Raw genomic sequence first — 24,794 nt, forward strand, 5'->3', positions numbered from 1 at the left:
CTCCACGGGAATATCGTCATTCTTGCCAGTGATGTTTTTAAGAATCCCCGGGACAGAGGGATTGGTTGTGTCTGAAAGAGATACTTGAGTCTTGGCAACACATTCATTTTGATACAGTTAACCTTTCCCACTAATGTAATGGGCAGGGATAGCCATCTATTTAAATCTTCCTCAATTTTCCAAGGAAAGAGGGAGGGGGAGTAATTTAACCTGTATAAAATATTCATGTTATTATCTATTTAATTCCTAGATATTTTACCCATTTTCTGGCCACTTCAGTTGAGTATTCTTTTGATATTTTACTGTAATTCCCCTTCATAAGTGGTATAATTTCACATTTTCCCAAGTTGATCTTATACCTGGATATGTCCCCGTAGTCTTCCAGAGTGTAGTTCAGCCTGCACAACGAATTTTCCGGGTCTGTCAGATATAGCAGAACATCATCAACAAATAAATTAATATTATGTTCTTCCTGGCCTACTCTAAAGCATTTAATGTCTGGATCCTTACAAATCCCTCAGCTAATGGTTCCATGGCAAGTACAAACAGAACTGGAGATAGTGGGCACCCTGTCTACCCGACCTTGTCAATGGAAAGGCTGTGAACAATTGTTTATTGGTCAAACTTTAGTCTTGCGTCCTCCTTTATCCAATTTATAAAAGTTGGCGCAAGGCCCAATTTCCCCAACACTTTCAATAAATGTTCGTATTCCAATCTGTCAAATGCCTTTTCTGTATCCAGGGCCACAGCTAAGCCCCTCTCATTCCTATTCTATGCCAGATGCATGATACACAACAATCTTCCAATGTTATCCATCATCTGTCTTTTCTGAACAAAGCCCGCTTGGTCCTTATTTGCTAGCTTTGGCAAATATTTCGCCAATGAATTTTCCATGGTTTTGGCCAGTATTTTATAATCTGCATTCAACAGGGAAGTAGGTCGATAAGAGGTTGGCATAAGTGGATCTTTACCTGTATTTTAGTATTGTCATAGTAATTATTGTCGAATAAGATTCTGGAAAGGTTTGGATCTCCATAGCCTGGTCCACCACCTCCATGTAAAGAGGCATCCATAGATCTTTATACTTTTTATAGAACTGAGGAGGAATCCAATCCTCCCAGGAAACTTGTTAATTTGCAGTGAGCTCAATGCTTACATAAGGTGGCAGCCAACACATATTGTTGTTTTTCCTTGGGGCGACAATGGCAAATAAATATATATGAATTATGATTTATATTCTGTATTGCATTATGTACAAATTATGTAACTAATATATAGACAATTTATGATATGTAATATTTCTCTCTACCAAATTAATAAAAAATATTTTTATTAAAAACTTCAAATTTAGGTGAGTGGAGGAAAGTTTAGGTGGTACATCATAGAATGGTGGGTGCCTGCAATGCATTGCCAGGCTGATGGATGTAATACAAATATAGTGTTATGCGTGGGAGGAGTAAAAATAGATTTTTAGAGTATGTTATATATGTCGACAAAACGTCGTGGGCTACTACTTTACTATAATGTTCGATGGTATAATTCGAAATTCGAAAGTTATTGGACATGCAGGTTTAATATACAAAAATGTTCTGCTCCAAAAGGACGGAACCTGTAGAGGCCAATTTACAATGGAGTTCTCTCCCCTAAAATTGTAGTCTTAGGATGGAAAGATTTGCATCGAACTGTACCGTGCTACAGATGTTTTAGTCGGTTTACAGACTCCCATACCTGTCGTTTGCATGCTGGGAGAAGACGGTGTACCGTGTACTGTAAATACGGAGTGTGAGAGGGTGCGGCCTCAATTTCAATACCTGAAGGAAATTATCTTCAATTTCTGGCTGAATTTCAGTCCCACGGTCCTGATCTTTGAGTATACAGTGAAGAGGATCTCCTGGTGGGTTGTTTCTGGGCTCGATCAAGTTGGTCATTCATGCCTCACGAGCAGTCGAGAGTTTGGGCTTGGGTGACTGCCTGCCTCTCTACCGGGATCACGTTCGTGCTTGTGTCCACTGCTACGATTGGGGATTTCAGGGATCGTCATCAAAGGGGCTAGGGTCCATTTTGGAAGTTCTTTTTAAAAAAATATTTGTATTAATTTGTTAGAGAGAAATATTACATATTATGTATTGTCTACATATTAGTTATATTAATTATATAACTTTTAGATAATGCAATACAGAATATGAATCATATGTGATTTATACTTTTTCTTGCTTGACTAAAGCAGAAATCCATTTATAATGAAGATTTATAGGATTAAATTGCAACAGTGCCAAATTTGGCTATTCTGTAGAAAATATTTCCTATAATTTATTCAAAAAATAATAGTAGCTTTTACTTCATTGATAGCCAGACAAGCAATTTTGGTGAAATGCAAAGATTGGATAGCACCAATGTATATGCAATGAATAAAGGACATTATGTCTTTCATGTGTTCGGAGAAAATTAGGTATAATATTAAAGAGATCAAGACTGAATATAGCAAAATACGAGCCCCATTCATTGACTATTATCACAATGTGAATACGTAGATGGGGATGCTCTGGGGGTTTCCTGTCCAATTTCAGGGAGCTGAGACTCGATTCTTCTCATATTATTTGCTGGCGGCCGTGATTAGTGGGAGTGGATGGATTAGAATGGTTTTTCTTCTTTTTTATTTCATTTTCCATAATAAGTAGAAGAGATTCGTTCATTTAGATAACCAACAATGAATATGCCATAATATTGGAATATGAGGGTTTTTTTTATAAGGGAATAATTTGAAGTTCATCGCTTCTCGGTCTTTTGGCTAAGATCAAGGGTAGTATCTGTTCTCATCAGTTTAATAATTTGAAGTTCTATACAATTTGTAACTAAAGTACTGGCATACTGATTTATTGAAATCTCTCAATAATCTACTTTAGTTAAAGGGAAAAGAGAAAGGAAATGTCTGACACAAATCAAAATATCATAGCTGACCTGGGAGGAAAACATCGAAGGCTGGAAGTGACATCGAGTTGCGAACAATCAGCGCCAGTATAGGCCGATAAAGATTAAGGCTTCTGCTCGCTTACTGCTGGTTGGAACAGCATAAAGCATCAAGTATATTGCTTTGCAGGAAATTCAAAATTCTGACTCAAATAAATGATAGTCACATGTGAAATGATGGACAGCGTCGACCTTTAACTCACTGTCACTATTTCTATCTGAGAAACAGGAACACATTTTTCCAGGTGGCCAATTTAGCTTTTTCCGATATTAACTCTGACTTCAACTATTTCTGGATTATTTGGGTTATTTCTGTTGTCTCGCACGCCAATGCATGACCAACCAAAGAACCAAAGAATGCCCTTATAAAGAGAAAGGACATTGAACACTTGTAATGTGCGCTGATCATTATTTCGCTAGTCCCATTGACATGATCCCATTCCAAAGCGCTGCAGGCCTCTCACATCTATGTATCTATCGAAATTATTCTTAAAACTCAAGAGTGAGCCTGCATTCATCACACGAGATGGCAGCCCATTCCACATTCCAACCAATCTCTGAACCTTTCCTCTTTCAATCTTGCACTTCAGGTCAGGTCAGGGAATGTCACAGATGTGTGTGTGTGTGTGTGTGTGTGTGTGTGTGTGTGTGTGTGTGTGTGTGTGTGTGTGTGTGTGTGTGTGTGTGTGTGTGTGTGTGTGTGTGTGTGTGTGTGTGTGTGTGCGCGCATGTGTGTGTGTTTCATTCACTTGCAGGCATACCGGAATCAGGGTCTGAATTTATTGTCATGAACAAGTCATTAAATTCGGTGTTTTGCGGCAGCATCATAATTTAAACAATATTTTTTTTTTAATGCAGGAAAAGTAAGCCATTGTCTCTGCTTCATTTATTATTCAAGACTCCAATGGCAGTGGGCCATTATGTTTTTGTTTTAGGCTCCTGTTCCTTTTCTGATGGTAGGAGAGGGAAGAGGGCGTGGCCCGGTTGTAGGGCTCCATGAGGATAGAGGTTATTTTTAAGACACCACCTCGTGTAGATGTCCTTGATGGAGTGACGTCTGGTGGCTGGGAGGTCGCAGGCCGAGTTATAAACCCTCTAGAGTTTTTGTTCTTGGCCTGGGATTTGGCATCTCTATACCAGACAGTGATACAATCTACCAGAAGGCTCTCCACAGTACACCTGTAGAAGCTTTCGAGAGTGTTCGGTTACATACCGAATAGCCTCAAACACTTCACAAAATGTAGCTGCTGGTGAGCCACCTTCGTGAATGCTTCGTCGTGGAAGCTCCATGACAGATCCTCGGAGTTGTTGATACCCATGAATTTGACATTCATCACCCTTTCTGCTTCTGGGCCCTTGATGAGGACAGGGTCGTGTTCACCTAACTTCCTCTTGAAGCCCACAACAATTTCCTTGGTTTGACTAACGTTCAGCGCAAGTTTGTTGGAATGACACCACTCAACGTACGTTCACGCCACCCATTGCGCATCATTGAGTAACTACTCTGCTTTTTTATTTGCTTTGTGTATTGAAGTTATAAAAAAACCGCGTTTTCCATCTTGTATTTCAGCTGCGATATTCATGCCTGGATTTTAAGCATGGCTGGTAAAGATTCATTCTTCCTCATCATCAACTCGCGCAGTTTGCTTTCTAATGCACCACATCTATTCGATCTTCATTACATCCTCAATGATTCCAGCAGATCACTCAAAAGCGAGTTCCACTTCATGAATGCAGATCGATTTCGACTTAATCTTATCATGGTTTTCAAGGTGTTTATAATATATTAAACGCTTCATTGTGTATTCCACCACAAAGTCATGCAATGAACGTTTTGAAAAGCATGGTAGGACTAGAGACTATCAACGTGGGTCTATACAAGACAGACAGGTTATTTTCACAACTCTGATGGATATTTTGAAGGGATTACGAGGACAGGGTGATGGATGGTTTTTATATGAAATTTTGTACGGCATTTGAAAAGATTCATCGAGATTAGTTGATCTAGAATGAAGATGTGCATGGCATCCACTGTGAATTAAGAGTATAGATGCAGAACTTTCTGGACAATATAAGACGAGGAGAAAACGTAACTGGGAGATATATTGACTTGCGTATGGTGACCGGTGCTGTTTTATATTCATTTACAGTACATTACAGGATTTCAGTCCACGATTATGTGCTAACCTATATAAACTACTTCACAACAATATAACACTTCTCTACCACACACACACCTAACACTCTATTGTTTTTACATCCCTCTGCCTATATAGGAATATTTTAAATGTCCATATTTTATCAGCCTCCACTACTACCCCTGGCAATGCATTCCAGGCATCCAATATTCTCTGTGTTCTTTGGGCCTTGCATAAGTCTCGTTCCCTCAATAAAATATCCACAGTTTTATCCTCGGGACTCCTTTGCATTTGACATCATGGAATTTGGTAGGGCTATGAATGTTGCAGGGGCAGGTGGATGTTTATGTAATCGCGAATAGGATGCTGAGGGTTGACCGGATAAGTTTATAAAATAATGAGGGCATTGATAAAGTGAATGATCACGTCCTTTTTTCCCTGGGTAGTCAAAGGGAGTGGTTGAATGAAGATTTAAGACGATCACTCAGAAGGTAAGTCAGTATATGAAACTAACTACCAGAGGAAGCTATAAAAGCGGTACAGTTATGACATTTTAAAATCTTTAGACAAAAGTATGGATATAACAGGTTCAAACGGACTGAATACAAACAAATTGGTCCTGTACAGAATGCAGTCTTGGTCGGCATTGATTTTTTCACAGAGATCAGAGTTGGGAGTACTATTGTTTGTTCATTGGGATGAATAAGTAGATACTCGTCATGTTAAGAATCCAGGTGATTTATGATTGGTGGAGTTGTGTCGATAGCTACCAAAGAATGAACCAGGTTATAGACCAGTTACAGATTTGAGCAGCGATATGGCAGATGGAATTTTATCCGATCAAGTGTGAGCCATTTATTTTGGGAAGTTAACTGTGAGGGGGATGAATGCATTTAATGGCGAGGCTCTTAAAAGCATTCATGCACTGAGAGATCTGGGGGCTCAAAACGATAGATATTGAAAGCAGCCACGGAAGGAGACATGGTGTCAAAGCAGGTACATTCTCTTACCGTCCACACATGGACATTGAGTATAAAAGTAAGAAATGCATCTTTCAGCGACATAAAACTTTTATTATGCCGCTCATGCACCATTGTGGCCACTTTTACCCACCCCATTACATGCAAGATATGTCCACTTTGGAACAAGTCCAGAGGAATTTACCTGTGTTAGAGGGTCTGACCACTGGGAATAGATTGGATAAACCTTGTTTTGTTTTCCTGGAACGTCGGAGGCTGGGGTTTGACTTGAAGGAAATTAATATAACTATGAAACGCATTGATTTGATCGATAGACAGAAATATTTCCCAGTATATAAAAATGTGTCATCTAGTAGACAACATGCGTGTAAGATGGGCGACTGTGATTTTCAAAGAAATTGTGCATGGAACCTTTTTACATAGAGAGATGTAGGTTTGTGCAACCAACTGCCAGGGGCGCTGATAGAAGCAGATACAATTGTAACGATGTTGAGACCTCGAGATAAATAGAAATAGAAAGATTTGTATCATGTGCAATCAACCCTTTTTTGTTTGTTTTCGTTGGGAATAGTGTTCAGAACAGAAGAACAGAAACTTGGACCAAAGGGTATGTTTCTTTGCTGTTCTGTTTCGTTCTATGTTATCCCGATCATTAACGTCAGGCTAGTAGATCAGTCGGTATTTTTCCTCTCTTTTGATAGTGGCCACTCATTGGCTACCCGCCAATCCGCATGAATAATTATTAATCCAGTACACTCATTATCTCTCTGTACTATTTCTCAAAACTCTGTTTAAAAATCTTATGTTCCTTGGTAATTCCTTAGCAGGTATTTGCACAACAGTAATTAATTCCACTGTTGTGTTGCAGCTCAGACAAGCAGGTTCGATGTACAATGATGGCTGGGTCCTCCGGTGTTTTATTTTTAATTTCTTTCTGTCATTTTGGTTGTCTAATCTCCACTCTAAATTACCACCGAGTGTAGGTTAATGGTAATAAAAGAACCAGAAAGAGTAGTTGATGAGTGAGGGGAGAACAATTTTTGGGAATTACGGAGAATGCGATTGGACTCAAGAGTTAGCACTCGGATAAAGAATAGAATGTCGACTGTCGTTCTGTGTCGTCATCATTTGGTCGCACTAAACTGGTTGACACAAGTTTTCTCAAAACACAGAGATGCTGGAGAAACTCAACTGGCTTTGCGATATCCATAGGCCGTAAACAACATTTTCCTGGCCAGCTGTGCTGATCGCTTCGTCGTGGTCTTGGTATTTGAAATGTGAACGCCACCTATTGGATTTCCCGTGTTATTAAAATGCATTTCACGTTGAAGTGAACGACCAAAGTTCCAGTTTCTTTAAATTTACATATTCACCTCTCTGTTTATGCACATTAGATGAGATTCAATTGTCTGGGTCTGCTGTTTCAATTTTCCTCATTGATCTCTGGCAGGTCATTGATATTTTCAAGTCAAGTCAAGTCATGTCACCTTTTTTTTTACCATATAACCACTTACAGCACAGAACAGGCCAGTTCGGCCCTACTAGTCCATGCCTTAGCAAATCCCCACCCTCCTAGACCCACTGACCAGCACCCGGTCCATACCCCTCTAGTCCCCTCCTATCCAAGTAACAATCCAGTCTTTCCTTAAATGTAACCAATGATCCCACCTCGACCACGTCTGCTGGAAGCTCATTCCACATCCCCACCACCCTCTGCATAAAGAAATTTCCCCTCATGTTCCCCTTATAATTTTCCCCCTTCAATCTTAAACCATGTCCTCTAGTTTGAATCTCCCCCTTTCTTAATTGAAAAAGCTTATCCACATTTACTCTGTCTGTCCCTTTTAAAACTTTAAACACCTCTATCAAGTCCCCTCTCAATCTTCTACGCTCCAGAGAAAAAGCCCCAGTCTGCACAATCTTTCCCTGTAACTCAGACCCTGAAATCCTGTCAACATTCTCGTGAACCTTCTCTGCACTCTCTCTATTTTGTTTATATCTTTCCTATAATTTGGTGACCAAAACTGCACACAGTACTCCAAATTTGGCCTCACCAATGCCTTGTACAATTTCATCATAACCTCCCCACTCTTGAATTCAATACTCCGATTTATGAAGGCCAGCATTCCAAATGCCTTCTTCACCACACCATCTACCTGAGTATCAGCCTTGAGGGTACTATTTACCATAACTCCTAAATCCCTTTGTTGCTCTGCACTCCTCAATTGTCTACCATTCAATGTATATGACCTATTTAAATTTGCCTTTCCAAAATGTAGCACCTCACACTTATCTGTATTAAATTCCATCAGCCATTTCTCAGCCCACACCTCCAGCCTTCCTAAATCACCTTTTAATCTACGGTAATCTACCTCACTGTCCACAACATTACCAATCTTTGTGTCATCTGCAAACTTGCTTATCCAATTCTCTACCCCTACATCCAAATCGTTAATATATATAACAAATAATAGTGGACCCAGGACCGAACCCTGAGGAACTCCACTAGTCACCGGCCTCCAATTGGACAAACAATTTTCTACCACTACTCTCTGACACCTTCCATCCAACCACTGCTGAATCCATTTCTCTACCTCTTTATTTATACCTAATGCCTCCACCTTTTTTCCTAACCTCCTGTGGGGAACTTTGTCAAAAGCTTTACTAAAGGCCAAATAGACAACATCCACAGCTTTCCCTTCATCAACATTTTTTATAACCCCCTCGAAGAACTCAATCAGGTTTGTCAAGCATGATCTACCCCTGACAAAACCATGCTGATTACTCCCTATCAATCACTGTACCTCCAAAAATTTGTAAATAGCATCCCTCAGTACACTTTCCATCAACTTGCCCACCACAGACGTCAGACTTACAGGCCTATAATTCCAAGGTTTGCATTTGGACCCTTTCTTAAACAGAGGAATCATATGCGCCACCCTCCAATCCTTTGGTACCACCCCCGTGGCCAGTGACATCCTAAATATCTCTGTTAATGGCCCCACTAACTGTCCACTAGGCTCCTTGAGTGTCCTAGGGAATATTTTGTCCGGTCCTGGAGATTTATCCACCTTTATCTTTTTTTAACACAGCCATCACTACCTCCTCGGTTATCCTTATATGCTTCATGACCTCCCCACTATTTTTCTTTACTTCAACTGGTTCAACATTTTTTCCCTAGTGAATACCGAGGCAAAGAAATCAAAATCGGTATTTTTCCTCTCTTTTGATAGTGGCCACTCATTAGCTACCCGCCAATCCGCATGAATAATTATTAATCCAGTACACTCATTCAAAATTTCCCCCATTTCCTCAGACTTCTCACTCAGCCTACCCTCACTATCTACAAGGGGTCCAATTTTATCTCTCACTAATCGTTTACTTTTAATGTACTTATAGAAACCCTTTGGATTTATTTTTACTCTGTCAGCCAAAGCATCTTCATGCCTTTTTAATTTCTTTCTCATGTTCTCATGATAAAGACTAGATAGCGGTTACCCTGGACCACAGAGCATATTAACATAAATATCAGTTAGAATAGGTTAAACACATTGAAATACTAAAATATTTAGATGTATACAGTAATAAAAGTCCACGGTATACTAACTACAAATGTTCTGGGAATTCAGGAGCCTTGTGGCTTATGAGAAATAAACTGTCACCCAATCTCTATGTCAGGACTTGAGTGCTATGGTTCCTTCTACTAGATGGCAGAAGGGAGAAAATTTTACATGAGGGCTGTGTGGAGTCCTTCACAATGTCTATTGTCTTTCACCTGCATTGCGTGTTGTAGATTTCCTTCATTGGAGGCAAAGAGACGCCATGGTCTTTTCTCATGACTTCACTATCCTCTGCAGGACCTTTAGGTCCGAGGTGCTACAGCTTCTAAGCCAGGCGCTGATGTAGTTGCACAGGATGGTTACATTAAATCCTCTATAGAATGTAGTGAGAATTAAGGGTGGGAGAACTTTCCTCAGCCTTCTCAGGAATAAGAGGCGCTGCTGGGCTTTCTTGACTTTATAACTGGTGTTAAGGGACCAGGTGAGATTTTCCTCCAAATGCGCCCCAAGGAACTTGATATTCTTGACGACCTGAATGGCCAAACTATCGATTTTCAGCAGGGCGTGGTGCCCCCGGGCGCTCCTGAAGTCGATAACCATTTCATTTGTTTTATTACCATTCAGATCCAGGTTGGTGCACGGCACCAGTCCATTACCTCTCCCTGCTGACTCCTCAATCTTACCAATAAGGGCCACCACGGTAGTGTCGACCATCAACTTCATGATGTGGTTCGAGCTCTGTTTGGCTGCAATATTGGGTCAGCAAAGTGAAGAACTGTGGACTAAGCGTGCATCCCTGGGTGGGGGACATGCTCAGTCGGATCGTCTTGGAAGTGATGTTATCCGGGCTGCTTGAGATCTCCCCGACAGGAAGTAAAGAATCAAATTTTAGAGGTGTTTAGACACAGCAGGCTCAACGTCCTTATGGGGCACTGCGATGTGATTGTGATGAATGCCGAAATGAAGTCGATAGACAGCATTAAAACATACTAGTCCTTATTCTCCAGGTGGGTGAGGGGTAGTGACGTTGGCATCGTCGGTAGAGCGGTTGGATCTGTATGCGAACTGAAGGGGTCCAGAAAAGGTGGCAGCAGGAGCTTGATGAGCTTGATGAGCCTCTCGAAGCACTTCATGATGATGGACGTGAGTGAATCAGGGCAGTAATTATTGAGACAGGACACAGACGGCCTCTTCGGCACAGGAACAACGGTGGTGGCTTTGAAACATCTTGGGACCACAAGGCTTCTCAGAGAGATGTTAAAGATGTCGGTGAGAGCATCTGCTAGCTGAACTGCACATCCATGAGCACTCTACCGGGAATGTTATCCGATCAAGCAGATTTTCGTGGGTTGACCTTGCCTAACTTTCTCTTCACATCGGCCACTGAAAGACACAGCACCTGATCATTTGGAGTAAAGGTGGTCTTCTTAGCCTCCACATGGTTTTTCGTCTCAAATCGCTCGTAGAAGTATTTCAGGTGATCTGAGAGGGAGGCCGTACTAGCACAGGCAGATGGTGTACCTTGTGGTTCTTGAAAACGTGTGCCCTTCCACAAATGTCACGGGTCCTTGCTGCCCAGGAAGTGACTATGAATGCGCTGAGCATGTGCACGCATTCCATCCCTGATGGTCTTAGACAGCTTGGCTCGTGAAATAACTAGTTGCTACCATGTTGTCCCCTCTGAAGTCTGCAGCAAGGTTTCTCAGCAGCACGCGCACCTCCGCAGTCATCCATGGTTTCAGCAGTCATCAGAGCGACTAATGATTTCCTTGGGGCACAGCGACATTAAAAATCCAGAATAATTAAGAATTTTGAGTGGCGTGGAGAAAAAAGTATAGCAATGTGTACAGGAAGAGTAAAAATGACAGATTTCAATAGTAAGACCTTGCGTTATAATGCAGGTTTAGCTCTGCATCATTCTTGTTGTCACATGATCGAACAAGAAATAACTACCTGTCTCTCGAGGTGGTGGGGGCTCTTTGAAATACATGTCCAGTTAGACATTTCCATGTTCCGTCGACCACAACTTGCAAATCTCTCTATCTTCAGATGTCCTTTTCAAAAATCCCTCCCATCCAGCATTTTCCGTCCAGTAGCTTCCGATCAAAAGAAACTTTTCTCAATTGCTATTGCGGCTCTTTTGCGCATTAATCTATATCCGTGAATTTTTTTAACTTTATTTATTTGTTCAAAAACAAATAATATATGATATGTACAGCAATTAAACATGAACATGAAGATCTTTTTATATATATAAAAAAAGAAAAGAAAATATCCCCCACCCCTTTAGTCAACTCTCCTAAGGAGAGCCATAAAAAAAGAAAAAAGAAAGAATGTTAAAAAAAATAAATATACATATTAAAATCTAATCAATATAAATTGAAATGTAAATATTCCGAGTATAACAACCACTTATTAATAAAAAGATTATAATTATCATGCGAAACATACGTAAATTTTTCCATTATTAAACAATATTTCATCTCATTATGCCATCTATTAATATCAATCATATTTGTATCTTTCCACGTACTAGCAATACATTTTTTTGCTACGGATAAAGCTAAATATACAAAAGTAAGGTGAAACTTATCTAATCCCAAGCCTTTCAGATGTTTCAAACTACGCAATAAAAATACTGTTGGATCTAAAACTATTTTAATCTTATACAGATTTTCTAAAAACGATTGAATTTTCATCCAAAAAGATTGTATATGTATACATGACCAAACAGCATAAAAAATTGCAACTGTATCACCACATCTAAAACACAAATCTAATTCATTAAAACAATATTTTTTTAATTTTTCAGATGTCAAATATAATTGATGTAAAAAATTGTGATTAATCATTATATAACGTGCATTTATCAATCTAGTTACACTATCATAACAAATATCTAACCAATCCTCTTCAGAAAAAGTAAAACCAATATCCGCTTCCCATTTAATTTTAGATCTATCCCAACCCTTTTTATCCATACCATCCTGTAATATTTCATACATAAATGAAATATAACCCTTCGCTAGTACCTTCATAAGGGAAATCTCAAATTTAGTCATTTTAGGTAAAATCATATCTCTACCAAACATACATTTTACCTAAGATCGAATTTGATAATAAAGAAATAAAGAATTCTTATCAATACCACAATTTTTCCTCATCTGATTAAAAGATAAAAACTTACCCTCTTTAAAACAATCTCCCAAATTTTCCACACCTTTAATTCTCCAATGCAATAAATTTTGATTATGTATTGAAAAATAAATAAGTTGATAATTATACAACGGAGTCAAACCAATAACTTTCCTTCACATTCAAATGTGTTTCTTATAAAAAGGCAATATCAATTTTAATTTTCTTAATATATGCCAAGACTCACTTACGTTTAATCGTACTATTTAATCCTCGAACATTAAAAGTAATAAACCTCAACTTCGACATAACTACTATTATAACTAAATAGCAATAATATCTTTATATAAAAACTCAAATCAACATATGTAGGCCCTCCAATAAAAAAAATAACAAATTAAAAACTAAGAAAAAATAAAAAATAAAAAAACAATTTAAAAAAATTCCACCCCCAAAAAAAACTACCAAAAGGTAGTAATCCCCTAAACGAAAAGTGGGTGTGGATCACCCACCAGTGGCTGATAACTAGTAAAGAACTTAGTGCAAATCTCCCCCTCCCCAGCCAAACAATCAGTAATATCCAAGTATCATAATAACAAAAGAAAAATTAAAATAAGTAAATTCTTCTTTTCATCCAAAAGACTCCAGTCTCGAAGATCCCATTTCGGAAGGAGGTGGATTCTTTCCATTCACATTTTTCCCATTTCTACCGTTTCCAGAACTACCAATTTTTTCCTTAGAAGACAATGGGGAGCTCCGGCTTTATCCTCTTATATTGGGCACTGAGTCAACAAAAATCATTGCTTCACAATCAGTTTCAAAAAACCGAAATTGATAGTCTACGTAAAAGACCATCAACACTGTAGGGTAACAAAAAATAGACATAACCTTTACGCCACAAAACTTCTTTAACTGGATTAAATTGACGTCGACGTTGAATGACATCTTGACTCAGATCAGGATAAAAAAAAGACTCTACTATTCTGAATCAATAATGGGGTTTGTCGTTGTCTTGCATTTTGTAATGCAAGTCGAATTATTGCTTCTCTATCCAAATAACTCAGACATCGAATTATTACCGGTCTCGGGGGTTGACCAGCTGAGGGTATTCTTCTTAAAGCTCTATGGGCTCTTTCCAGTGAAAATCCCCCAGAGAAAAATTCTTGCCCTAATATTTGTGGAATCCCGTCTTTAAAGAAACGAAGAGGGTCTTGTTCTTCTAAACCTTCTGGCAAACCAACAATTTTCACATTATTCCTTCTGCTTTGATTTTCCAAATAATCTATTTTTCTTTCTAACTCGTTCTCAAAGATCTCCTAATTCTATGACTGATTTTTCCACCTTCAACACTTTTTCTGTGTAGAAGTCACTTGTTGTTTACAGTCCAAAAAAGCAGTCTGAAGTTTTTTAATTCTTCAAAAGATGCATCCATACGTGTCTTAACCATATTTAATTCTGAACTTATACCAGCATTCATTTGAAGCATCTCATTCATTAGAGATGTCAAGATAGGTTGAATAACTGCATTTAATTGCATATATTGTGAATCCGTAAATCTCGGCTCTGCTCTCTCTGACATGGTGGCAGAACAAGGTAACTGCAGCTCCTGCTACAATTCAACAAACGGCATTTTAAAAGATTTACTGCAGGTCTGGACCCAGCGACGGCATCCCGACTTCTTCAGGGAGTCGCCGCTGGTCTCCCTCTGCATGTTGTTGTCTTCTCATCCATTCACGATGAAAAACGACTTCTTCAGATTGTAATGCTGCCTGATGCATTTCCTTTTCAGCCTCCACTGACGATCCTTGGGATTTAGGCAATTAAGAAATTGAGCCTGAGGCTGATTCAAGTCATCTAGGCCCCAAATCTTCAACACTTCGAAAATGTATTTTCTTTTGAACTTGAGATTGAGTCTTTTTAACATTAGTGGCCATAATAATTCCTTAATACTTTAAACTAAAATTTTAAAAGTTTAAACTTGGAAACAAAAGGTTAGAAAATGGGTATTTAAAAGTCTGGCCAGAGAGGTCGAGATTGCACATCTAGATTCTACACCATTCTACATATCTGTGAATTTGATTAAGAGGATATCTGTGTGGTTTCTTCATATCATAGTCGGCTGGACAAAGCGAAATAAAACTGTGGGCACATATTAAGGTTAATAGTGCCTACATCCCATGTTTAGGTGTGTTGTAAACAAACAGAGTCAGCTTAAACTCAGAGGATGGTTATGAAAACAAGATGTTTGCTTGGAATGAGCTGCTAGATGACATCAAAGATGCATTAAAATAACAACAGTTAGGAAATATCATGGCAGGAAACTTGGAGTTAGCAAGTTCAAGTTTATTATTATTTGCTTGTTCATCTCTAAGCAGATGAAGGAGATTGCCTCCAGAATACGGGCATGCGCACACAAACAAACAGACACACACACACAAACATACACACACACAAACATACATACACACACACACACACACACACACACACACACACACACACACACACACACACACACACACACACACACACACACACACACAAATCACATATATACCATATATACATCAATATTTAGACTCAATAAGTAGTTATAAATATTTCAGAATAATTTGCTCGTTTCCTAATATGAGTCTCAGTGTTAGAGAAAACTGTTCATCAATTTAACAGCCTACGGAATTAGCTTGCTTCCCAACCTTTGATGCCCCTGGACTATCTTCCTGATGGATGGAGATCAAAGATCATGTGTGATGGATAGTAGGGATCTTCAAATACGTTCGGGGCCCCAACGACCTTCTCCAGCATTTACCACTCGCCTTTGCACCAGGGTAAATTTACAGTGGCGACATAAGCTCCAGGGCCTCTTTATAGTGTGGAAGGAAATGGTAGCTCATGAGAAACCCATGCATTTCTCTTGGGAACCTGCACACTCTGTGGTGAACCTCCATCCCTGAAGCTGTGAGCCGACAGCCCTTCCCACCGCATAGTCCTGACATAGGGGAAGTTTTGAAGTTTGTTTGTCAAAATGTGCTGAATACAGTAAGAAGAGTTCTTTTGTGAACATGTCAACTGTTAACATTCCATTCACCATGTAATAAGCGAAAATATACAGAGATTGTGATAGCAATTAGGATAACAACTGAAAGTAGCATCACAGGTGGATAGGGTTGTGAACAGAGCATTTGGAATATTGACCTTCATAAATCAGTGTTGTGTATAGGTTTTTGGATGTTCTGGTAAAGTTATATTAGACATCGGTGAGACCACATTTCGGTATTGTGTGCAATTTTGTCACATAACTAGAGGAAAGATATTAATAAGATTGAAATAGTGCAGAACATATTTACTGGAATGTTCCCAGCCTTCACGAAATGAGTTACAGGGAAAGGCTAAACAGGTTAGGACATTTTCCCTCTGGAGCGTAAAAGAATGAGGGAAAATTTGATATAGGTATTTAAAATTGAGGAGTATTGGCAGAATAAATGTAGGTAGGATTTTTCCACTGAGAATAGGTGAGATACAAACCTGAGGACATGGGTTAAGTGTGAAAGAGGGAAGGTTTAGGGGGAACACCTTCACACAAGGATGGTGTCATCTGAGTTGGTGATTGTGGGCTCCATTTTAACACAAGAATAATTCGGACAGCTACATGGATGGAAGAGCTATGGAGGGCTATGGACTGGGTTCAGGTCAGTAGGATAAGGCAGAATAATAGTTGGGCAGGGACTAGGATGGATGTGCTATAATATTCTATAGTTCTAATAGATATTAAAGTGAATGAGCACAGTCTAGGGTAGCAAGATGTCCCAGATTTGAGCTTCATTCAGGAGCCTGAAGGCTGCAGCAAAAAATACTACCTGCGGCTTGCTGTTTCGGGCATTCACACTCGTAAGCCTTTTCGCCAATGTGGAGGTGGAGATGCTGATGTTCCCGGGATGTGATTGGGTTTTTTAATATATATTTCTGTCCGCGGGAGATGTAGAAGGAGTGAATGATTCATTATCTTCGAAGTTGCATTCGCTGTCTTCTGTCACTTCTTTCGAGCTTGAGTAAAGCAGCTCTCATCCAGAAAGTCGGCTTTCGATGTGTTCCTGAAGACGTTGTTGACGGAAAGTGGATAAATCCCGAATTTACTCAGTTTTCTAAAATAATAGAGGCTTCTTTCGTCGTCGCGTCAACATACTTCTCCCAGGTCAGATAATGGAAAATAATTATTTCGAAGAACTTGAATCTATCTCTTCTTTCCACTTTAATGCCATTAATGTTGACAGAGGTGTGGACTCTGCCCGGCAAAGATCGTCGATTTGTTTCTAACTACACCCATTTCTCCTCCACGTTGTTCCATCGGCTCCCTTACCCCCTCTCCCTTTTTTTCTTTCAAGTTTTCTGTCATTAAACCATTCTCAATTTTCGTTGGTTTCCTGACTCCACTTCCCCCTCAACAATTAGTCTCCTGTCCTTCATCCGTCAACCCTCCTCAGTCCATCAATCTCTTAATGCCCGCCGTCTCCAACTCTCCACTTTACTTTGGCTATCTTCCATCACTGCAGAATGATGAAGGATCTCCATCTGAAGTGCCGAAGAGAAAAGCTATAAAAATTAATGGGGAAAACGGCAGATTAAATTTAAAGCAGTAAAGAGAGAGAGGATACACCAGACCAGTGGTTTTCAAATTGCAGCCTTAACTCATATTAAGTAATCCCGATGCCACAGGTGTTCTGCCATTAGTAAGGGATTGCTTAAGGTGGTATGTGAGTAGGAAGGGAAAGTTGAGAACTGCTGATCTTTTCCCAATTGTTACTGAAATATTTTGCTTGTGAAAATTGCCATTGGTCCATTTCCTTTGGAGTTTTGAAACCGTGTCAATTAGGTATGATTAAAACAGTGGTTTTCAAACTTTTCTTTCACTCACATGCCACCTTAAGCAATCCCTTACTATATTCTGGCACAGGGATGGTTTAAGGTGGAAACTCAATTTAGTTGGGCAGTTTGAAAACCACTGCTTTAGACGAACAAACCAGGGTAGATCTTAAACAGTAGACAGCAGGGACTTTAGAAGTCTGGCAGAACAGAGGGTTCTGAAAATGCATATACATAATTCTTTGAAAAGGGCGTTACAGTTGTTTACGGTAATAAAGAGAATTGTTAGTACATATAATTTCATACGTTATTAAAAAGAGAAGTTGGCTATTACGTTGAAATCGTAATAAAACCAGATTTGGAGCATTGTAGGCAGATTTAGTCACGTACCTGCCGAAATTATATCAATAAGTTCGAAAGAGTGCAAAGAGATTTAGAAAGGTTGTGCTGGGACTTGAAGAGGTGAGTTACGGGGTAAACTGGAATCAGGTAGGACTTCATTCCCTGGAACTTTGGAGAATGAGGGGAGATTTTGTTTGGGTCTGCGAAATTATGAGGGGTGTAGATTGAATACATACAAGCAGGATATTTCCACTGATGTTGGACAAGAATGAGAGGACATTACTTAACAGCGAAAGGTGAAATGTTTATATGTAACTTGTGAGAAAATTTCTTCAGTCAGAGGGCGGTCAGGATGTGGATTGAGCTGCGAGTGGGTCTCGTGGATTCGGAGACAATAGGGTGCTATAGTCGGGGTTTCAACTAATGGTTCGAGGTTTTGGAAGAGAAAACTGTAAAGTGCTTAGTAGATGGACCGGATGAACTGTTTCAGTCCCATGTTCTATGTTAGTCGATAAACTGGTAAAATGGATCAAGGGTGGAATTCAACCAAATAAGTGCGAGGCTTGGCACTTTTGTGCCTGGAGCAAGCAGGGTCTTACAAGGTTAACTCTGGGGCCATAGAGAGTATTGTAAAATAAAAGGATGTGCATATGCAGGTACATCGTTCCGTGAGTGTAACAATACATGTAGAGAGGAGGAAGATGTTTGGCATGCTTAACTTCATTTGTGAGGGAAATGAGTACGAGGAGCAGAGACATCCTTTTACAACTGTGAACTATGTTGGTGAGACTGCACTTGGACGACTGTATGCTGTTGTCATTGGACGACTATCGTAAAGCTATATTTAAGGTGAAAATCAACTAGAACAAATTAGCGAGCAACTAACTCTGAAACTAGTAAGCGTAAATCATGTAGAGAAGCTGGATAGTTTGTGTCTTCTCTCATTGGATCACCAGAGGTTTAGGTGGCCCGAAAAGATGTCTATAAAATTATGATGGCACGATAAATTTGAGGGAATAGCTTTACGAAGAGGAGGGAAATATTTGAAAGGAGCATATGAGATATTTTCTTCACATGTAGGGTACTGGGTGCATGGAACGAGCTTACACAGCAAGAGGTAGAAGCAAGGACAATTTTAATACTGAAAAGCTATCGAGTCATGTACTCTAAATAAGTTCTACACGTGCTCGAAAGTGCAGGAGTCAATCAGCAGCGAAGAAATGGAGATTCGAAGTTTCAGGCCGCAATGCTTGATCATTAATACGAATAGTAAACACTTTGAGCCACATGGTTAGAAAGCTGAATAATAAGACTGGCTTGGTTGACATGGAATAGTTGGAGCGAAGTGCCTGTTTGAGTTCTGCAGAATGCCGTAACTCTGCAGATAGAAAGAGATACATTTCAACAAAATAGCTTTTCGGTTTAATAATTTAAACTGCCAATTTTTTTCTCCTAGTCATGCGTTGCTTACAATTGCTCAGACTGCTTTCAATTAAAATACAAATAACTGGGCCCTTTTACAAACTTAAACATAAGTCGATTTTCAATCTCATGTTGTGGCAAAGATTGAACGACTGATAAAAAAAACTGATTGATTGCAGAACCAACTAATTTGTCAGATTCTATCCCATTCTGCCTATTTGTGACTTTTAGGTACTAACCACAATACAGAAAGGATGATGTATTGAAACTACAAGGTAAACCCAGATGGCACAGTGCGGGCAAATGCTGTCAATTGGCGAAAGGTCCATATTGGTAAAAATTTCCAATTTAGCTCTGACAATATTGGGAATATTCGATAAAGGACAATCGAACTACAAGTACTCGCATTTGTTTTCTCTCTGCAGTTGCAGAATGACGGGAAAATATGAGAGAAACTCTTCAACACTTATAGTTCTTATCCTCTCAAAACAGGAAACAACTAGTTTGTCTAATCCTGCCCCCCAATATTAGCACAAACAAATAATATTCAGACACATAACGAGACCCATTTGAAAGCAAAGTTGAATTTCTCCCCACCTCACCCACAAGGTTGTGGAACATATTTTCTACCATTGCTGCACATTTTCTTCAGATGGCTGGGAGTCTAATGCCCACTCCAAATGAATGATCAAAAATAGATCAGCAGAGCTGGGTAGTGCTACATGATGGAATTACATTTCAGGAAAAGCAAAATCCTTTCCAAAATTTTGGGGAAAATTCTAAATGGAGAGATGTGACAGAGCTCAGAGATGGAGAAGGATCTGAAAGTCTCCATTTTGTTTCGTAGAAGGGTGATATGCAATTACAAAATTAATCTTGGAAATTTAAATTAATATTCTTTTTTATTGTATACGAAATAACAAATTGTGCTTGGAAAGAGTGGCTGAATTTTGGTGAATGTTTATTAAATCATAATATCAATCGTACTTTCTTGTGGAAAGGAACGAAAAGACGTTCAGTTCGATGACAAGGTGAAAGAAGTGAGACTAAAAATGAATAGGATTCAAATGGGAGGGAGAAAAAAAGAAGGAAATGGAGAAAACAAAGTCATCAAGTTATGGAGAACAAAGAACGAGAGAAATAAAGAAAATATGAATAAAAATGTCGTAATATATTTTAAATCCGAAATAAAAGCAGAAAAATGCAAGCCAGGTATAAAATATCAATAGTGTCAGCGAGAAAATAAACAGAAACACCAATACGAATTAATATCATATTTTCGTTCAGCCACTTGCACACGTTGTCCTTTCTTCAGAGTTCTGCCCCTCGCCACCAAAACCAGCGGGATTTTACAGCACGTGTTTGGTATATGGGAAGGAACTGATACTCTGGGAGGAAACACAAACAAAATGTGCAAAATTCACCCAACCAGCGCCAGTGAGAGATTATTGGAAGCGGGATCTACCGAACTGTAAGGCCACGGCTCCAGCCGCTACGCCACTGTGTTGCCTCGGGTTGACAACGTCTCCGAGGGTCCTGAATATTTGGGATTTTCTTGCTCAGACGGCGGTGAACATTAACCGAAGGAGATACACGGGGTAAATAGGTGGGTGATAAATGATGAGGCATTTGGCATGGCGGCAGGCAGTTGGGTGAAATAGCTGAAAAGATGGCGACGGAAGGGGAATATTGTGGTTTCTCACGCGCAAGGCAGAGAAAACACGGGACATTAGCGCAGAATGTTCCGTGTATTTTATTTTTCTGTCCAATTTCTCTCTTCGCTCTGGGAACCTCCGTTGTTCGTGTTTTATTTGATACTCAGTCAAATTTTATTTCAACCCAGGAGTCTGTTACGCCAAATTTACACCCAATTAACCGACACTCCCACTGGTGGGAGGAAGCCAGAGCCGCCGGGGAAAACCTACGCAGACCAAGGGGAGAAATACAAGCTCCTTACACGGCGGGATTCGTACCCAGGTCCTGATGACTGGCGCTGAAAAGGATTTGTTCTAACCGCTATGCCAACAGTGCCGCACTCTCGCTGAAATTTGCGACGACAGTCGCCCTGGTACAGAAGGAAAGTAATTTAAACTGTTATTTTCCAGAGGCTCAACAAGAATTGGAGTAGTCAAAGCAAACATGGTTTTCACCCAGATTTTATTCGTTTCATTTCTTTCTCTCTCTCTCTCTCTCTCTCTCTCTCTCTCTCTCTCTCTCTCTCTCTCTCTTCCTCTCTCTCTCTCTCTCTCTCCTCTCCTTCTTCTCCTTCTCTCTTTTCCCTGCACGCTTTTGTCCTACTTTTTCATTCGCTCTTTTGTGTCTCTCTTTTTATTTTCTTTCACTCTTTTATTCTCGCTCTCTCGTTCTCTCTCTATCTATATATCTTTGTCCCATTTACGATATCTCTCTTATTATCCCTCTCCCTTCATTTTGTCATGTCAGTTTCATGCATAGGCCTAGAGTTCTTTGCGAACAATAAGAAAATTAGTGAAATGGGCAAGGTGAGACATTCTCAATGGCCTTCTTAGAACTCTGCTCATGATTTATGGACCCTCCTCCCTGTGAAGCAGCAACAATTTGGTTTCTTCCGTACTACCACCTACATGAAAAATTTTCTAAAATATTTATGTTACATGAGGTGAAAAGAAAACAAGGTTTTTTTTCTTAAAAGTGTTGTGGCCCCCATTGAACTTGCGAAGGAGAGAACTTGCTTCGAGAAGCAAGCCCTTCTGCTGTCCCCATGAGGATTCGTAAATCTTCTTCGCACCTACTCAAGAGAACCCACGTCATCATTGGCATCTAGACTGGAAAGGGCTGGCCCGAAAGTCCTGATAAATGAAACATAGGGCCACTGTGGATCTGTGAATGTGTGACACATAAACTTTAAACAATTCAAAGTCTAGGCCTTCACCAAATTCTGCTCGTGTCTATTAATCAGTAGCACATTGTTTAATTGTCACGGTAATATTTTATTTCAGAATCAAATACGGGCAGTAAACATTAGCCAACTATCAACAAGATCCCATCCAACCCTTGAACCTCTTGGACTTTTTCAACGAAAATTTAAAAAAAATATTGGACATCACAGTGAATATTTGAAGCAGGGAGGGATGTTTATGACAGGTGGCTCAATACTACGTGGGTATAGGAACGGGTAGATGGAAGACATACGTTGGCAGCAGAAAAGTCATGCAAGATCCAGCCCAGTAGATTATTTTAATTGTGTGCTCTACGTCCATACAATTTGGAACACACTTTCTGCTAATGCAATATGTTCGGGATTGATTGTGGCATTCGATTGACAAATGAAGAAATATATGTGAGGAAAAAAATTTCAGTCATGCCGAATGGGTCAGGGTCTGGAATTATAAACTTGCTCGCAGAATGTCAGCAGAAGAGCGATGGGACTTCTGCGATATATCTTTTTGATTATTTCTGAAACAAAGTAAACGCGGGTGGTGGGTGGTGTAAGGGTTACGCATTCAAATCGGCCCAACCACTGTTAAAACAGGAAATCAATTGATCTCACAGATGTATTTTCTTTCGCAGTTTAATAAATAGTCTGTGACCTGAACTCTATTTCCACTTCACAGGTGCTGATTGACTTTCTGCATGTTTAGAATTTTTCTGCTTTTATTTCATAGTTCTAGCAAAGATGGCTCCATTCAATGTTTAACTTCCAGCCGCTGGGGCTCATATATCCAAGACGTGCACCCTAATTCAATAAAATTGAAACGCAATGGTAAAGGGGTATAAGCAGGATAGCAAAGGACGAATGATTGAAAATCGTGAGGCAAATATCAAGTTAAGTGTATTAATTATTAAACAGCGTATTTGAAAGCTGAGGCCTTCGATTTTTTTCCGTGCATTTTTATCATGTCTTCCATAAGATGTCCTCGCTAAGACTCAACACCCTACTCTATAACAGGTTTATGAACAATAGAAAGACCGTAGCATGGTCATGCTGAGCACAAGAGCACCTCAGCCCACTCCTGTTCACAGGAATGACCCACGACTTCAATGGCTGCTTCAAATCCAACAGGGTCACTACATTTATAGATGATACAACAGTAGTTCGCCTCCTCAGCAACACCGATGAGTCACGTAATAGAAGAGGTGAAAAATCTCGCGATATGGTGTGCAAATAACTATCTGAGTCTCAACGTGGACAAGACGAAAAAGATAATTGTGGATTTCAGAAGGACCAGGAAACAGGTTTCTCAAAGTCGACTTAACAAGGAACCTATCATGGACACATATCTTCTCTTTACGTCGGGATGACGCAACTACAACAGCAATTCCTAAAAAGACTTAAACGGAAAAGGCTACCGTCACCATCATGTCGCCTTCTTACACGAGCTCCATCGAGAGCATCTAGGCCAGCTACATCACAGTACGGTTGCTGTAGAGAATTAGATCAGAGGTCATCCCACAGGACCATAGGAGAGACAAAGAGGATCACGAGGGTCTACCTCACCCGCCCACCAATTCCCCCCCCCCCCCACCCACCCACATCCACCACAAAGATATGATCTACCGGGATTGTTGCTTGAAGCAAGCTGGCAAAATCGTTCAGGACAACTACCACCCACACACGGCATATTTCAGCTATCCCGATCAAGGAAGAGGTACAAGAATACCAGATGCATTACCACCAGGCTGAGAAAATGCTTCTGCCCACGGGGAGTAAGACTGCTGAACATCTAAACTGAATGCTCACACTAACCCCAGCAGTCTACTATTTATTAAAAAATGTTAATTTATAACTTTATAGATAGATTGATTGAAGATCAATAGATAGATGTGTGGGGGGTTGGGGTGGGTGGGTGTTCTGCGTTTGTATTCTTTGTGCGCTTGTATGTTTGCACTGATGAATGCAAAACGCTGCTTCATCAGGATATTCTTGTGCAATTAGATGATAACTAAACTTGAACTTGAACTTTAGCGTTTTATAATATTAGTTTCAAGGCATTAGTCGTTTTTCTGCTTCGTGTGTTTTCGTTATGCTGTTTTTCAATGTGTGGACCGGGACAAGAGTTAACATTATCTTTGCAAGTGGCAAAAAGATCTAAATCCTGTTAAAGTGGACCTGGGGTTGCTTAAAAACAAACAGTAATACGGCTGTAAAAGCAAATTTTAATCACTGTGCAAAGCGTGATAGTTCCGTTATTGCAGGAAGCACTGATACAAGCACTTAGTCTGACCTCAAGAGAGTCAGAATTGCCAGGCTGTTGTTCATTGACTTCATCTCTGCCTTTAGTATGTTCATTCCACAGAGGCTTTTGGGGAAGCTGTCCTCGCTGGGACTCAACATCGCTCTCTGTAACTGGATTCTGGACTTCCTGAAGGAAAGGCCGCAGTCTGTCCCGTCGGCAATAGAACGTTGACCA

The 24,794-nt window shown here is 39.8% G+C and overlaps 1 protein-coding gene, 1 long non-coding RNA gene and 1 pseudogene across 2 annotated transcripts in view; all 3 read left to right on the forward strand.

Annotated features, from left to right (window-relative positions):
- LOC138764640 (uncharacterized) overlaps positions 1–7,421 on the forward strand; it is a 14,057-nt gene extending 6,636 nt beyond the window's left edge. Inside the window, exons 2-4 of the long non-coding RNA XR_011358235.1 lie at positions 4,538–4,739; positions 6,657–6,692; positions 7,258–7,421. This is a non-coding gene — a long non-coding RNA (uncharacterized lncRNA). The remainder of the gene's footprint in view (positions 1–4,537; positions 4,740–6,656; positions 6,693–7,257) is intronic.
- LOC138764641 (M1-specific T cell receptor alpha chain-like) overlaps positions 1–24,794 on the forward strand; it is an 814,651-nt gene that overhangs the window by 702,170 nt on the left and 87,687 nt on the right. The window lies entirely within an intron of this gene.
- Positions 2,769–2,938, forward strand: LOC138765568 (U2 spliceosomal RNA; annotated as a pseudogene).

Source organism: Narcine bancroftii, chromosome 5 (assembly GCF_036971445.1).
Source record: "Narcine bancroftii isolate sNarBan1 chromosome 5, sNarBan1.hap1, whole genome shotgun sequence".
NCBI classification, from domain to species: domain Eukaryota; kingdom Metazoa; phylum Chordata; class Chondrichthyes; order Torpediniformes; family Narcinidae; genus Narcine; species Narcine bancroftii.